The sequence below is a fragment of the Oreochromis aureus genome, linkage group 8 (assembly GCF_013358895.1).
Source record: "Oreochromis aureus strain Israel breed Guangdong linkage group 8, ZZ_aureus, whole genome shotgun sequence".
NCBI classification, from domain to species: Eukaryota; Metazoa; Chordata; class Actinopteri; order Cichliformes; family Cichlidae; genus Oreochromis; species Oreochromis aureus.
Genome location: NC_052949.1, coordinates 17,347,017 through 17,364,253, shown reverse-complemented (window position 1 = coordinate 17,364,253; position 17,237 = coordinate 17,347,017). Strand labels below are relative to the sequence as shown.

The 17,237-nt window shown below is 46.1% G+C and overlaps 1 pseudogene; it reads left to right on the top strand.

Moving 5' to 3' along the window:
- The first annotated feature begins 1,512 nt into the window (after positions 1-1,512).
- LOC120432734 lies at positions 1,513-11,362 on the top strand (annotated as a pseudogene).
- Positions 11,363-17,237: the final 5,875 nt, after the last annotated feature.

Below are 17,237 nucleotides of genomic sequence, written 5' to 3'. Positions count from 1 at the left end.
ACTTTAATAACTTTATTGATCAGGGATATTATTGAGCTACAACAAACTGACAGGCAAATATTGCTTATTTAAGTCCAAATGCTGCCAGTTTTTACCACCATTTTAAGAATAATCCTGCACAGAACCTCAGAGATGTACAAATACACAGAGTGAGATGCTGCAACTGTTTGAAAACTTGAGTTTGTGGAAAGAAATTTGCAAAACAACACTTGACACTTAACAAAGTCTTGGCTTCTGGTTTTAACCTCTTATCCTCCTTATTAGCACGTTTTCTCAACTATTGACTAAATGGCGCCACCTATCGTTTAGGACAATACTGCAGTGGCTTCTTGCACCTTGGATGACAGCATCTGTGTGATGACAGCGAGGCTTTGAGCAAAGCGACCACTGCAGAGGGTATATTGGAAGCTTCGGGCTGTTTTCTTGAAACAGAAGAAATCATTGCTGAGATACCCAGAAACAAACGACTCATTGTATCATTGAGTATGTCTTGATAATGATTCTTAATTATAGAAGTTCTGACTAACTGGGAATGGGTGTTGTTTTAATAATGACACACAAACCATAAAGGCCTTTATAAAGCTGAGATTTTTTTTAATTTCCACCCTGTATTCAAATCATAAATGTATTTTCCTCATACTTCAGCTTCAAAGGTTTTTGCTGATGTCATGGTCACATATTGAATAAGAGCATAAATGAGACAAAAGCAAAATGTTCACAATAGTTAAATAATTGAATTCCTTCGATCAGCTGGCCCAGACTCACATGCCCCTCCTCTTCACTCAATCTTCCAGCCTGATGAAAGCAGCAAGCGTGTCAAGCTAAGAAAGAAGGGAAAACACAAAGTTCAGTCACAAAGAGTTGGATGTGAGCACAGGTTCAAGACAAACAAGGATTTGGGACACATTAATCACACTTTCAGTTCTTGCTTTTGTTTCCTCCTGATGCAAAGTACAGCAGAAAAATACTGACTGACTACTTCAGCTCAGTGACGCAGATCCCCTCTGGATCAGAAATTAACCCTTGACTGATGTACATGTTAAGTTAATCAAGTTAATGACTGTTAAGAGGGGTGTTTGAACAGATAACACCTTTTCTTCTCTTCAGACATCAAGCGCTTGTTCTGGTTAAATATTATCAGAGGAGCTGACTGAAGAGACAGGGGGGCTTGTACCGAGGGGCATAAAAGAACCTCCTTTTCTCCGCAAAATGCATCGGCACCCTAACCCTTCCTCAGACAGAAAAGAGTTGTAGTCTCGCCTGAGTGTTTGCCCACATAAGCTCAGTGGGATTACTCACTCTGTTTGTTCATGGCAACACTGCACCAATGTAAAGTAGCCCCGAAACCTTGGCCTGAGGCCCGTCTGAATTTTAAGTGACCAGTTTCCCCACTTGTGCGTCCCTGCACATCTCCCTCCTTTTTTCCTCTCTCCCGTTTCCACCCTGTTGCTCTTCAGGCCTTACTTGCTTCTGGAGGAACGTACACATATCAAGGGCCTCCTTTCACTCCCGAGGCCCAGGAACGATATTTCTTATTTCCCCGACTTGCAGGACAATCCCGCCCACTGTCACCTTGTAGCTCTATATAAGACAGGGAAAAGGACCTGATGATAAGAAGTCTCAAGACAAGCCTAGCCATGTGGTGTAAAGTCCTCGCCTATGTTGTCCTCCTGACTCTGATAAAGCATGGTGAGTATTATGGCTGTTTACAGAGGCGGCTCTGATTTTACTCTGGCTGATGACAAGGTATGAGGTGGGCTACCTCAGGTGGGCTATATGTCAATCTTTTACTATAGATGGTGCATATTAAAGACCTTAAGTGTTAGACATTGTGAGCATCCACCTGACCTTTATGTTGTGTTGATTCCTGGATTAAGTCACAGTGTATGTAACAGAGCGATATGACAGTGTATGAAGTGAGACATGAGTGATTTTTAATATTCAAGGAGCTTTTGTTGTATTCTTTATAGGCCAGTGTGGCCAGTGCTGCCTAATGCAGCTGTTGGGTTTATAATGTCTGGTGAAGTTCAGACCTTTATTAAGTGGGAATGGCACAGTATTAACAGCCGATCAGACACAATGCATCACAGCTTAACTTCTAGAGAATATGTAATATAAACCTGGTAATGCAGAATAAGTCTCTCTCCACCATGTGGAACTTGAAGTGACATCAGTGAGTATTAACGTCTGTCTGATCAAAGCATGGCATGAAAAATAACCTCTTCCTCTTTGGTGCATCAGCACGATGTTTGCTATTAAGTGATTCAAGGTGCTTGTCAAAAATAGGCTGTCAAAAGCGTCAGCGGCACAGTTTGACCTCCATTCTTAGGTTTCTTGTTAATCCGCTTTGATCGGCCCATCATTTAGCGAGAAGCATAAATAAGCGCTTCATGCTGATGGAAATTTTTCCACCACTTTGTGTTACACCTGCCAAGAAGTGTTTATTGTACTAGTTACCAATTAAGCTGATTGGATGGCCGGACCTGTCTTAAAGGCCTTGTATTTGCACTGAATCAATAAAGTGTAGTCAGATTACTGATTTACTCTCAGGGATGAAAAGAAAGAATGCATTCACTGTTCATTCAATTTAAGTTAACAAACTGGACAAGTGTTATTTGCTCAGCCTTAGACAGCTATTTGCTTTTACGGTTTTACCTTATTCTCGGTGCTTTCTAATGACATTTATTACATAATTAAGTCAAACACATTAGAAAGACAATTTTGTATCTTTCACTAAACAATATGTACAAGGTGCATGTTTGTGCCCTGGGTTATTTTTGTTTTTAAAAGAACTCGAATGGTTCTGTTTTGCAGCAGCAAAAACAGGAAAATGCCATAAGGTCATCTAACTGGTTCATCAATCAGTTTCGTGGCAGCGTTTCCACTTGTAAGAGGAAGATTGTGATATTTCTTCTTTCTAAAGAAGAAGTTGTTTCACAAATGTTACACGACAAGAGTAAAAAAAGACAACCTAATAACTCAAGAAGTCATGACACTTCTTACCAAGTGCACTGGAAACATTTATTGAATATGTAACAACCTTTCATCATAACATAGTTTTGTCTGTAACATATTTTTTTTTGGTTGGGGGGTGGGGGCTGTTGAAATGCAGACCCAACCACACAAAACATGGCACAGTGCATCTTACAAGCCCTCATGTGTTGCAGTACGGAGCCTTAATGAGTTCTGTTCTTTTTTTTCTGTCCATCTCTTTCTACTTTCAGTGTCTTTGAGTAAAATTCAGGCCAGTCCAAATACAAACGCAACCCTCCCCTGCAACGTGACGCTCTCTGCTGAGGGGGACAATATAAACCAGTCTCTGATCGCAGTCAGCTGGATAAAAAATGGCTCTGAAATCGCATCGTTTGGAAAAGCAGCAACACAAATAAAGGAAGGCTTCAGCTGGGACAACGCTGACTTCGTCAATGGGGACTTCTCGCTGGTCGTCCTCAAAGCCAGTCTTGACCTGCAGGGGATGTATGAATGCACCATCAGCTACAACTTCACTATTCTGCACTATAGTAATGTTACATTTACTATCGTCGGTATGTCTTGGTTCTGTTCTCGTGGTTTTGATTCCTTTTTCTGACCTATGATCACATCTGAACCTAAAAATTAAGCTCGACTCCATTTCTTCTTCTCCCCCCACCCCCTTCAGCATCACCCACTCTCTCAGTTCCTCATCAGTGGGTGGTGCTGGAAACTAAGACCCAGCTTAAATGCCATGCAGACAGTTTCTACCCTCCTCCTGTCTCTTTTTCCTGGACCAAAGCGGGGGAAGTGATTCAACCTCCCTACCAGGTTGACCATGTTTTGAATGTGCAATTCACAAGATCATAATGAAGTAACGCAATGCTTTGACTAAAAACAGGTACCAGAGAAACAACTCTGGCTGCCTAAGAAAAAAATTGCTTTAATTATTTTCTTTCTGGCAGTCCTTCTATGAATCATCTGATACATTTCTGCCTCTGCTTCCTCTTAGATGAGGCCCCAGTGCTGAATAACTCGGCCAAAGTTGCCGTGGCTATGATGTGCATATCTCTAGTGCTGGTCTTCCTGCTTTGCTTTGGCTTTTCTTGGAGGAGAAGAGATGGTGAGTCAGAGCTCACCACGCAGCAACTGCAGCAGGAGATTTTTGATATGCATGCATTGAAGAAATGAGGCAAAGTCTATTTTTGTCCTTCGTGACTAAGAAGGAGGAACTAAGTTTGTACAAAACCTTTTTAGAGAGGAAGAAGTTGTTGTTTTTTTTGTCTCGGAAAGTAGACATGTTCGAGAAAATCCTTGAAAAAGTTCTGAATAATAAAAATGTGACCACATGTTTTTCATTGAATCCCATGTAGTTTCCACGATAGCTTCATCTTTACAGAAAAGCTAAAAGCATTACAACACAACAGCGCCCCCTTTTGAATTATGAGCTTCATCAAAAGAGGTCCACCGACACCAAAGACTTGAATCTCTTCATCTGAATGTTGCGTTTTTGGTGGGAGAAACTTTTCTCCACTCATCCGAATTTCTGGTATTTCCTTACCTGAATGATGAAGTGCATGAAGACATTTTAGTCCACTGATGTTCACTATTGCATTATTCAACCTACTCCAAGTGTGGAGCTGCAGAAAATGAATTTAATGGCATATTTGTATGAAAATATATCACCTTATCTCTCTCTGTCTCTTAATTTATAATTCCTTGTGACCCTGCTCAGAGAAACAGAAATCTCTCAGCGTGTCGGGGATCATCCTCCCTCCCCGAGTGATAGTAGGTCAAAAGGGGAGGGTGTCGCTGAGCATTGAAGGCAGGAGGGTGGACCGGGTGCAGACCGCATGGTTCCTCAATGACACCCCTATTTTTGACACCTCACTCGCAGGTAGGATGCCTCGTATTCCCCTCTTTTTTTTCTTTCTGAACTCCAGCTATTACACTTATTGTTTGAATGAAGGAGTTAATTTGCACAGGAGCACCAATCTTTAAAGCTATTTTGGGGGATGGAAGCTGGTTATTTGGGGAGCTGGGAAATGAAATGCATTTGGATTAAAGTGTTGGTGATGTTGGACTTGCCTCGCACCCTTTAACGTGCTCTGTTTCCCCCTCTTTAACACGTTGATTCTGCTAACAATTGACCACCTGACACTCACAGGGACTTCCAAAGCTAACTTTAACTGCCTCTGTAACCCCCTAATCACCATCCATCTACCCTATGGTCTAACTCTTACCTCCCCAGTGTCAGAGAAAGGTCCTCTGCTGCTCTCCAGAGGTGAAATGGGTTACTACAAGCTGCACACTCAGGGGCCGCTGTACTCGTCCAAAAACGGCACTCAACAGCTGATCTCCTAGCTCACCTTCATACCCCAGATTTCAGTTCACAAGGGTGCTGTGTTTAAGTGCCAGGTGTCCTACATAGGCAAGGACAAGATCGTGGAGGAGAGGGTGTCGGAGAAGTTCACTGTTCTGTGTAAGAACATGTTTTTTTTCTATTATTCCCTTTATTTTTGCGATTCCTGCAACTGAATCTCTTGTATGTTTTGTCACCCAGCTCCTCCTGAGGTGTCAGAAATACAGCTGGCAGAAACACAAAGAGACAAAGGTGATTTAAGTAGACTATCATTTCCCATTGCATATTTAACAATAAGCTTTTTGCAGGAGGCTACATTGATGACATTTTCATCTTCCAGATGTCATCAGCCTGACGGTCCGAGCGTCACATTTCCATCCAGACATCATCACTTTCCGCTGGTTTTGCCAGGGTGGCGAGCTCAGCCCCGTGGCGTCCCAGGCCTCGTCCTCCCCTCGGCCCAATTCGGAGGGATTCGTTTCAGCCTACAGCCAGTGTAAACTTCCCTGCGCTGAACTGGAGAAAGGAGCAATGAAAGTGTGGGTCAGTGTCCACCACATTGCCCTGAAGCAGCCCATCACCCGAGAGACCAGAGGTAAGGATGAGGGATGAGGAGAGTGTTGTGGAAGTTTTCCGCTTAAATAAAGCCTGCAGATGAGCGGTGAGCGGTAGCTAACATTCTTTAATCAAAACACACAGAACAGACAACCAAGCTTGATGGAGAGCCTACATGACCACGGGGCAGGGTCAGCAGAGTCTCCCTGAGCCTAGCATGGCTCTCAGTTAAATACCTTCTCCAGGAACAAAAGGCAGTACAGCTGTTTCACACCTTAAGGTTCACACTCCCTTGCTACCTCCCAGAGTCCTCGAAGAGACAAAAGACTCTTCCTGTGGAGTTGTCTGCTTCCCCCAACTTCCTAAATAGACCCCCACCATTTGTCTTACAGTATGGGTGTCAGACATGTTAAAATCCAGTGGCACCAAGGCATTATACAATAAAATAATGTGATTAGTACATAAGTGAAAGAAATTCCATTACAATCCCACCCTTTGATTCTTAAATCAAGAATCACATTAATACCAGAATTTCTTTCCTGACATTCTGTATATCACATCAACATTATTTTACACTTAAAGGAGTTTCACACTGTGTATCCTCACTTCACTGTTCTCCCACCACCCTTTGTTCATCTTTAATCCTCCCCACAATCTAAGCTCTCACATGCAAATGGCAACAACAATGATACAGAGGAAAGGACTTCTCCAGAGTGTCAAAGTACTTTGCATGGCAAAGTGAAACAGCATTAGGTGGTTATATGGTCATGGCTCCTGGTGTCTGTGCCATTTACAGAGTCATAGTTCCAACGCTGATCTCCCTCTGTGCTGTCACCTTTGGAGCTTGGCACGCTCTCTCCATCCCTTGATTTCTGTTCCAACGCAGCTGTAGATTTAAGGCAGAGCACGTCGTACACCTTAGTTGTCTTCCTCAACGTCAACGGCGAAACTCTTTCATTTTATTTTAAGATTTTGCTGTTCAAAATCTCCTCGTGACAATCCTTTGGAAGCCCAGTGGTGCAGCCCACTGTCGTTTGTCTGCTGTCCTGCAGATGGTCCCTGCTTCTCACTGGTCCTGTTGAAGCGTTTTCTCCCGGTCGTGGTCTGTATCTGCACTTCAGTCAATCCTTCCATATCCCTCATGTCACGGTCTCTGCAATTTAAAAATGAAAGCTTCCACGGAAAACCCTCTTTTGCCCTATGTCAGCTTAGCACAATTAGACATGCACAATGAAGTTGTGCATTGTCTCTTAAAAATTCCCAGGGATTCTCCCCTGGAGCAGTTTCACTCCAGGCCCTGTCTTAAGGAAAGGTAAAACATTAGCCAGTGGTGTGTCCTGCTGTAAATCATGTGATTGGATCATATGATTAGCCCTCTGCTGTGGAAAAATAGATGTTAGCGCAGCGCATCTGTATGCACACTTTCTCACAGTGACCTCTGCACTGTAAACAATACAAGGTCATGAATAACACACCGCTGGTAAATTCACAAAGACACAGAAAGTGGCAGTTAAAAGGTTAAGTCAGCACGGCCCAAAAGCCCATGCAACCTGTTGCTGTCACCTTTCTGCTCCTGTAAAAAGAAACATACATACATCCACCCTTTTGTCACTGTCTGGGTGGAGGTGCAATCTTGCATACTGGTGTCAAGTCAGTCAAGCTTTTGTCAGTCCAGTCAGTCCCCATTTTTATTTGCTGACAGTAGAACCTCGTGACGCAATAAGTTTCTACTGCCAGCAATGACGTCATTTCAAAAAAGAAAAAAAGAATTTAGACTGGATTACCTCGCTGAATCCGTTTTGGCAGGGACTTGTTTTCTGATTGTCCCAAATAAGTGGCTTTCTCCCGAGCCCATTCTAATTTTTGGAGATACTCACTTGCGATTGTTCAACATGTTGTGTAGCGCTTTCGATCCCGATATTGCAGGCCTGCTTCAAAAGAGAAAATTGCTAAACAAAAAAAAAAAATATCTCAGTGCACTGTTAAAAATCAAAACAATATGAAGGCCTCCTTTTAGAAGTTGTCTAAGCATACTTCTCTCAGAGTGATAGATCAAAACAAAACTAATTGGCAGTTTCAAAGTGGAATCAAAAGAAAATGCAAAATCCCCAAAACTTTCATCCACCAGTCACACACCTCACACAACAATATTCTATTAGATAACGAGTTTTGTTTTCCCCCATGTAACCAGATGTGTGTCATGATAAGACCTCCCCCACACATCAGAAACCAGAAACTCAATAATCTATTAGTCCCCACTCATCTGACCCCCCTGCAGCATTCTGTCCACCCCTGCAATGATTCAATCATCCTTCCCCAAAATAATATTAGTTCACTAGTCTATGTATCACTTCTTAACCCACTAAGTGAACCGGACAAGATGATGGTAACAGCAATGCATGCTTAAAATGCTATTTGGTCTTCATGAGCTTCATTGCATGTGTGTATGTGTTAGTAGGATTAATGCATTTTTCTGTTTGTGTAATTTTGTGTACCTCTCCTCTTTGCGGTGCTCCAGACACTTTTCAATTCTCCACACAAGGCAGTCGTTTTTCTTCCCAGTTTCCTAAACCCAAATTTCATTCCCCACACTAAAACAGCCATGTTCTCCATGTTCTCCCCTGCTCCTTCCACTGTGGTCTCATCTCATCTCTCCCCCCTTGCAGCAGTCCAGTGAGAGTCAGTTGTCTTTCAGCTTTGTCCTGTGTTTTCCACTGTCTCTTCTTGCCATTTTGCTCCAAAAGTGGCAAATGTCCAACTCAGACAGTCTTTTCAAAGGTCCATTCACACACAGTGAAGTTGCAGCTCGTTCTAAATGCACATCCATCCATCCAGTGATGATGAGGCCATTTTTCTCCTTGCTGTCGCTGTCTTGCACAGCTGCTGCTGCTGGACCTTTTCTTCACTGCTCAGGACACTGCTGTGAGCTCCTGATATCCATCTCGTTGTTCTGGAACTGCATTTCTTGTCTTCAGGGAGAGATTCTTGGAGCTTGTGTTCTCAGGGTGACAAACACATGGAAGTTAAGCTGTAAAACAATTCAGCCAAAACTTGGCTTGAGTGTTTCTAATGATGTTAACCTATAATTTTCTTCCGACTGCTGCACGTGGAAAATTGATCTGGGTCTGTTCTTCACCTGCAAGTGACACACTGAGACATTTTGATCATTCTTATCACTGCTTAAAGAAACACGTCTCCCCTCTCTGGTTCTGAAGTCCCCTTTCTTAAAAACCCAGAGAGATTGTAGTTGTTCTACATTGAAAATCACCAAACCCTCTTCCTATTTTTGCTTATTTTCCTTTTTTGCTTATTTTCATCAACAAGTCTGCGAAATTCTTGTGTGTCCACCCTAGGGGAGCTGGTGGCCTGCAGTACCACCCTCTCCCGCTAGTTGGAAACAACTTTTACGCACATTTCTACACTCCTCTCTTTTTTTTTTCTTTTCTTGTTTTTGTTCCCATTTTTCACTGTTTTTTTTTTTTTTTTCACACACATCAACTTTTCCCACACAACCATTCTCTGCAATCTTACACACCACACATTTACTCAGTTCTTACCATACAGTCAAACATTGAGTTTTGTCTCTGGCCGCCTGGTGGAACGTCTGCCACAGTCGCCTCTCGAGCCACTAATCCGGCTCCGCTGACTGCCCCTGGAATCTAGATTCTCTTCCTACTACACGAGGCGTCCCCCGTGAGGTTCCTTGCCTTCTACGGACCAAGGAACGAACACCGCCACCCCCAGTCTCCTTTGAAGAAGTTAGGATCTTTTAGAAGACGCTAGAGATGTCACTCCGTGATTCTACACGAAGACTCCGTGATTCTACACGAAGACTCCCTCGGAGCTCTTGCCCTGGAAGGTCGTAACACACCTTCTTGGGCTCCCCGAAGGCTGCAACATGCTCACTTCTTGCCAGACACAAAACTCTAGTGACTTGTTAGCTATCACTCACCCATCTGCAGGAGTCCCCTCAAAATCGATGGTCTCGGTGGTTGCTGAAACACACGGCTCCGTGACTCCTCCATTTCCTTTGCTTCAACAGCCGGTAGGACAAAGGTACCTTTTCCCTCAGGGGTGATCAGCCCGTCCACGGAACCGTTGTTCAGCGACCACACGGACCACCCTGCTCACAGCGCCATTCTGTTGTGGAAGTTTTCCACTTAAATAAAGCCTGCAGATGAGCGGTGAGCGGTAGCTAACATTCTTTAATCAAAACACACAGAACAGAAAACCAAGCTTGATGGAGAGCCTGCATGACCACGGGGCAGGGTCAGCAGAGTCTCACTGAGCCTAGCATGGCTCTCAGTTAAATACCTTCCACAGGAACAAAAGGCAGTACAGCTGTTTCACACCTTAAGGTTCACACTCCCTTGCTACCTCCCAGAGTCCTCGAAGAGACAAAAGACTCTTCCTGTGGAGTGGTCTGCTTCCCCCAACTTCCTTCTTACAGTATGGGTGTCAGACATGTTAAAATCCAGTGGCACCAAGGCATTATACAATAAAATAATGTGATTAGTACATAAGTGAAAGAAATTCCTTTACAAGAGATTGGGGGAAATGTTGAAAAATCAAAGATTAATTTTTTATTTTGATCCCAAACAGGATTCATCAGGAGGCCGTGCGTGTCTGAAATTGTCAGCTCCACCGTTTTCAAGGTCAAACTCTGGGATGTGAAATCACAGATTTCTACCCTCCGAACATTTCAGTGACTTGGCTCAGATTCAGGGAGGGAGAGCAAGATGATGGAGAGGAGGAGGTGATAAAAGGAGGAGAGATATGGGGCCCCATACAGACTGAACCCAGACTCTATAGGGCGACAGCCACTCTGAAGAGAAGGGCAACAAATCAGGAGAAAATCGACAAAAGAGGAGGGATTATTTGTAGAGTGAGACACTGTTCCCTACAGGATCCTGTTGAGAAACACTGGAGAAATGCTGACATTGGTATGACTGACTGACGCACTTTTACCTGCTTTTTAAACTGCACGATTAAAATTGCAAGGATGTTCCAACTGTAACTATCTGTATCCCTTGTTCTTCAGTCGCTCCATCCATTCCTCCATCAATCTCAGTCTGCTGGAGCAGCGAAGGCGTTGGTGTGTTTTCCCTCTTGTTGAAGGGAGGTCACCCTAAGGCCAAGTTACAGTGGTCAGCAGGAGGACCCACGCTCTTGCCGCTGGTGTCCAATGAGACGGAGGAGATCGGAGATGACGGACGGAGAGAAATGAAAAGCGTGTGCGCCCTGGAGATGTCCACAAGCCTCCGAGTCAGACAAACGAACCGCTGAAGAGACGAACAAATGGGACTGACAGCTCCACAATACCACAATATACAAAACAGACTCAATTTAATTCAATTTGACCAAAGCTGAAGGTCTGAGCCCAGAAACTCAGTAGGAAAAATCTCTACAGAGAGGTCTGCAAGTATTTTTGCAATGCAACTGTCGCTATTTGCTGGCCGTAAGATAGAATGCAGTTTTAAGGCTCATTTTTTCCAACCTGGAAAGCTGAAAGTCTGAATGCTTTCTACTGTCTATGGATCTTGTAGTCTATAAGTGGCAGGATACTATCCCCTAGGTTTATTCCTAAAAAGAAAATAAACACTTAAAAAAAAAACATATACAGCTCTCTGTGTGTTATTTGTGCCCTCGAAATAGTATTTCGTGGGCACAAATAAGTATTTCGTGGGCACGTTATACCCATTTCGTGCCCACGAAGTAGTATTTTGTGGCCACAATTTATTTATTTTTTAAAACCATGTCATCAGAGGGGCTCCATAATTTAGATATCTACAGGTCAGAAATTATTTTAATCAGAACTTAAAAGTGAACCTAAACAAATTACAATTTGTAGAAACATTTATATCATTAACCAAATCTGAAGCGCAAAGCAAAATTATTTCCAAATTATATAACAGCATCCTGCGGTGTAAAAACGACAGCACTGTGTATATTAAACCAATGTGGGAAAAAGAAGGTAATCTGTCAATTACAGAGGAGTGTTGGGGCCACGCATGCAAGATACAGTTGGCTACCACTGGGTCTAATGTTTGGCGTAAATTTTGCTGGAAAATCAATATGAGATTTTTCATCACCCCTGCTCAAGAAAGATACCGGGGAACTGGTGACACTTGTTGGAGATGTGGGGGAGATGGAGCTAACCATTTCCATATCTTTTGGGATTGCAAAGTTATTCACCAGTATTGGTCTCTAATCCATGAACAACTACAAAATGTTTTTTTCATTTGTTTTTCCTTTAACCTTTGAGACCATATTTTTGTGTAATGCACCAGTGTACATTAAAGTCAAATATGAATGAATAACATAAAAGCATAGCAATCAGAGTCAGTCATGGATCATAAAGAGCTGCATGAAAACATGGAATAAAAGATCAAATTTAAAAAAAAAAAAGACTTGCAGCCATTAGCTGACTCATGTCGCATCAGCTGGAGCTATTTCAGAGATTTTGCACAGCTCTCTAACTTTGTCACATGGAGTCACACAAACCACCTGCAACTCAACACCTCAAAGAACAAGGAACTGGTTGTGGACTTCGGGAGGTCCAGACCAGGTCCACTTCCAGTTCAGATCAGGGAGAGGAGGTGGAGGTGATCAACACATACAAGTACCTCGGGCTGTGGGTGGACAACAAACTGGACTGGTCATACAACACCGGCACCTGTATAAAACAGGCCAAAGCAGACTTTACTTCCTCAGGAGGCTGAGGTCTTTTAACATCTGCAGGAAGCTCCTGAGGATGTTTTACCAGTTGGTGGTTGCTGGAGTACTTTTCTATGCTGTGGTGTGCTGGGGGAGCAGCACAGCAAAGAAGGACTCATCCAGGCTGGAGAAACTAATCAGGAAGGCGGGCTTTGTGGTTGGCATGAAGTTGGACACTCTGGTGACAGTGGCAGAGAAAAGGACATTAAAGACACTGCTGGACATTATGGACAATGCTGGGCATCCTTTGCACATGGTCATAAACAATCAGAGGAGCCTATTCAGCAACAGGTTGCTTCTCCCAAAGTCAAAAACCAACAGACTTAAAAACTCCTTTGTCCCACAAGCCATAAGACTATTTAACTCCTCATTGGAGGGGAGAGGGAGGGGAAACATGGGGACAAGGGAGGGCGGGAACAACTGAGCTGTAGTGCTTTTTTACACTGTGCAATATTTGCAATATTTGTTTTTTTCTTATATTCGACTGTGCAATAATCACTGTGCAATATACTCACTCAAATGTGCAATCCTATTTATCCATATTATATATTCTGTATTTATATATGTGTATATATGGTATATTTATGCTTATATCCTTACTCTGATTCCCCTTATTGTATCTGTAACATCCAACTTCTGTCGGTGCTGTGCTACTGGAAACTGAATTTCCCAGTGGAACCCACCCAAGGGAAGTTTCATCTAATCTAATCTAATCTAATCTATGTACCCATAAAAGGCATTGTATTATTATCCTTCATATGCAGCAGCACTCAGAAACAACTGACTGGTGAAGTCACCCCTTTATGATGCACAAAAAGAAGATTCATAAAGTCAAGAAGCTATCTTCAGAAATGTTTTATTGCTCGTGCATATGTGTAACACACCCCAAGCAAGAGGGCGGCTGACAGATTATGTCTGGTTCTCAAAAAAACAGATAAATCATGAGATGGACGACAGTTAATGTATTTCCTCTCTCACTTCTGCCAGATCTTTATTTATACACATTCATGTGTTCACAACAGGTTGCAAAAACTTCTTAACATCCCTGTCTCACATTCCCAAAGCCCCAAATCAGAATAAACTAAAATAATGTAGCGGGCCAGGGCTGTTCGAGGTTTTGTTTTGACAGTCATGTTTTGTTGTTACGTTGCCATGGTTACAGGTGACGCGCTCTCTCTGCGACTGTGTGTTTCCTGGGGTGAGAGAGCGCCCTGTGTGTTGTTGTTGTTGTTGTTACGCCGATTGCTCATCAAGTAAACAGTTGAGTTTGAAACTAATTGTTACTTTCCAATTCAGATCGGTGGCGTTAGCGTTGTATGCTCGTCTGCCTATGCTAATAAACGGCTGTGCTCCCTGGCTAGCTCACGGGAAGCAAGACCAAATGATACCTCTGTCTCCTCCTTGTCTGAGCTCGCCACATTGGTGTCAGAAGTGAGATAGCTCACCCTCGCCGGAATGGAGAGAGACACTCAGAGACTGGAGCAAGCCGTCGAGGAGAGCATTCGCTGCTTGGGAAGTGGGCGACTGAAGAGAGAGCAAGCGAGGAGCCATGTAAGTCCCCCGACGGGTCCCGATGGCGCGAGCGCACCGCAGCAGCGGCCCGTCGCGACCGACGCTAGGACAATGCTTCATGGGCTGCCTCTGTCGACCGACACGCCGGGCCCCCAACAGCGAGCAGTGATGCCTGCAACGCCAGCTAAGGTACCGAAATACAACAGGCTAACCCCACTAGAGCCCTACCTCTCACAAGGCTGGAGCGATGAAGAGGCTGCTACACACCTAGCGCTAGCATTGGAAGGAGATGCACTGCAGGTACTCCTTGACCTAGCCCCGTCAGAGCAGCATGGGCTCCAGGCCCTCACCATAGCACTCGAGAGGCGATTTGGGCAGCAGCACTCCACTGATCAGAGCAGGGAGCAGCTGACCAACCGGAGCCGTAGGCCGGGGGAGAGCCTGGGCACCTTTGCTGCGGATGTGTTGCTGTATGCTCGTCGTGGCTACCCAGAGTTCCCAGCAGCAGCCCGTGAGGAGCTTAGCCTGCATGCTTTTCTGCAAGGACTTTTCCCAGAGCGACTACGCCAACACGTCCGCCTGGCCATGCCTCAGACTCTCCGTGAGGCGTTCCTTGAGGCTGAAAGGGCCGAGCTTGTGCTCACCTCGCGACCTAACCAGCAGTTGTCCCCCCCAAAATACCCTCAAATCAGAGCCGCAGACTGCGACAGTGAGGGGGAGGTCGCAGGGATATGTCAGCCGCAGCCCTAGGCGCCCTGGAGGCATCCCCGTCGACCGACCGACCGCTGCTACCGGTGCGATGAGCCTGGCCACGTGGCGCGCGACTGCCTGGCGCCCGCCCCGAAGGCCAGATCTATGTGGCCTCAGGGGAATTACAGATAGAGCGGTACAGCGAGGGGACCACCGCTCCAGCTTCCTGCCCCCCTCCAAGAACGATGCACAGTGGTGGGCCTAGTCGGGCACCTCAAAGAACTCTACCTGAGCTGCTGTGTTGAGGACCAGCCCTGCCAGGCCCTTGTGGACACGGGGTCCATCATTTCCCTAATACGACCTGGTGTGCTCCCTGGAACATCCGGGCCGCTTGTGATGGGTTGGTCACCCACCGACACCCGGCTGATGACAGTGATGGGGGAGAGAACTGACATGCGGGAGAAGAAACCATTGCGGATCCGAGTGAAGGATCTGGAGCTGGTGCACGACTTCTGGCTTGCTGACATCCAAGACCAGTGCATCATCGGCCTTGATCTGCTGACCCACTGGGGGCCTGCGTGCGACTGTGTGTTTCCTGGGGTGAGAAGCGCCCTGTGTCAATGTTGACACCGCCAAGCTGGCTATCACTCTTGGTACAGAGACTCTGGCCCTCCAGTGCGGTCAAAAGCAGGGAACCAGAGACTGCAGGCAGACGCGGCTGGTTCAGCACACCATCGACACCGGCTCTGCTCAACCCATCTGTCTGTGCCCACACCAGCTGCCCCTATCGAAACGGCAGGGAGAGTGGGCCCAGGAGGCACAGGGCGTGGCTACTGCTCGGGCCACAGCCGGCGGAGGGGGATGGCTCTCATTGACCATGCAGCAGCTGAAGCAGGAGCAGGAGGCTGATGCGACGTTGGTTCAGGTGGGGGCCTGGCTGGAGGCGGCACGACGCCCAGGATGGACAGGGGTGTCAGGACAGGGGCCCGAAGTGAAGGCCTACTACTCCCAGTACAACAATCTGGAGACCCACGACGGCCTCCTGTACCGGAGATGGCGGGCCCCCGAACAGGGCAAGGCTCTCCCGCAGATGTTGGTGCCTTGGTCACTGCGGTCGCAGGTGCTCGAGCTTGTCCACGGCTCGGTGGGGGCCGGCCACTATGGGAATGCTAAAATTCTCTGCTGTCTCAGGGGACAGGTCTACTGGCCTGGTTGTCGACGGGATGTGGAACTTCATGTGCACTGCTGTGACACCTGTACGGCACGGAAGGGCCCCACTAAATGCTCCAATGGCCCCCTGCAGCAGCATCGGGTGGGGGCCCCGATGGAGAGAGTGGGAGGAGACGTCCTAGGGCCTTTCCCCGTCCCCGAGGCAGGGAACCGGCGCATGTCGGTGGCCAGGGACTGCTACAGGAGGCTGAGGGAGCGGCCGCGAGTGGTTCATGACTACACCTGCCAGGCCCAGGTCAGCGCCGGAGTACGACAGAAAAGAGCCTGCGACACCAGGTGCCGAGGGTGAGGTTTCGTGCCTGGCGACAAGATTTGGGTGTACTGCCCGGTTCGCAAGAGAGGGGTGTCCCCCAGGCTGTGCGGTCACTGGCAAGGGCCGGCGGAAGTCGTGGGGCGGCTAACAGAAGTGGTGTACCGGATCCGCATGCCGGGCCAAGGGCGCGTGGCGATGTTGCACCAGGACAGGCTCTCACTGTACCGCCCGCCCGCTCCAGCAGCCGCCGGGGCAGGGGATGCTGGTGGCACCCCAGGTTCTCATCCGAGTGACTCTTCCCCTGCTGGTCGAGATCGGCCTGCGCGCCGAAGGAAGACACATGGACATTTGCAGGACTTTGTGTTGGGTAATGGGGTTGTCGGGGACGACTGACCCCTTAGGTGGGGGCTATGTAGCAGGCCAGGGCTGTTCGGGGTTTTGTTTTGACAGTCATGTTTTGTTGTTACGTTGCCATGGTTACAGGTGACGCTCTCTCTCTGCGACTGTGTGTTTCCCGGGGTGAGAGAGCGCCCTGTGTGGTGTTGTTGTTGCTGCGCCGAGCGGTGGTGTTAGCGTTGTATGCTCGTCTGCCTATGCTAATAAACGGCTGTGCTTCCTGGCTAGCTCACGGGAAGCAAGACCAAATGATACCTCTGTCTCCTCCTTGTCTGAGCTCGCCACAATAATATAAACAAAATTCTAAACAGTCATCTCTGTTGATTGTTACTAAGAGCTTTAAATCACACTCTTTTCCCCACACATAGTTTGATAAAGCAAACATTCCAGCACTGTACCATATACTAATGGCATATCTGTATAGTGTAAATCGCCACATCAACATTGCAGAGCGATCAGAATTATTACAGGTTATTACACTAACTTTAGACAATAACAGTGACAACACACCAAACTGTCGCTGCGAACACATTAACTCAAATATACAGGAGC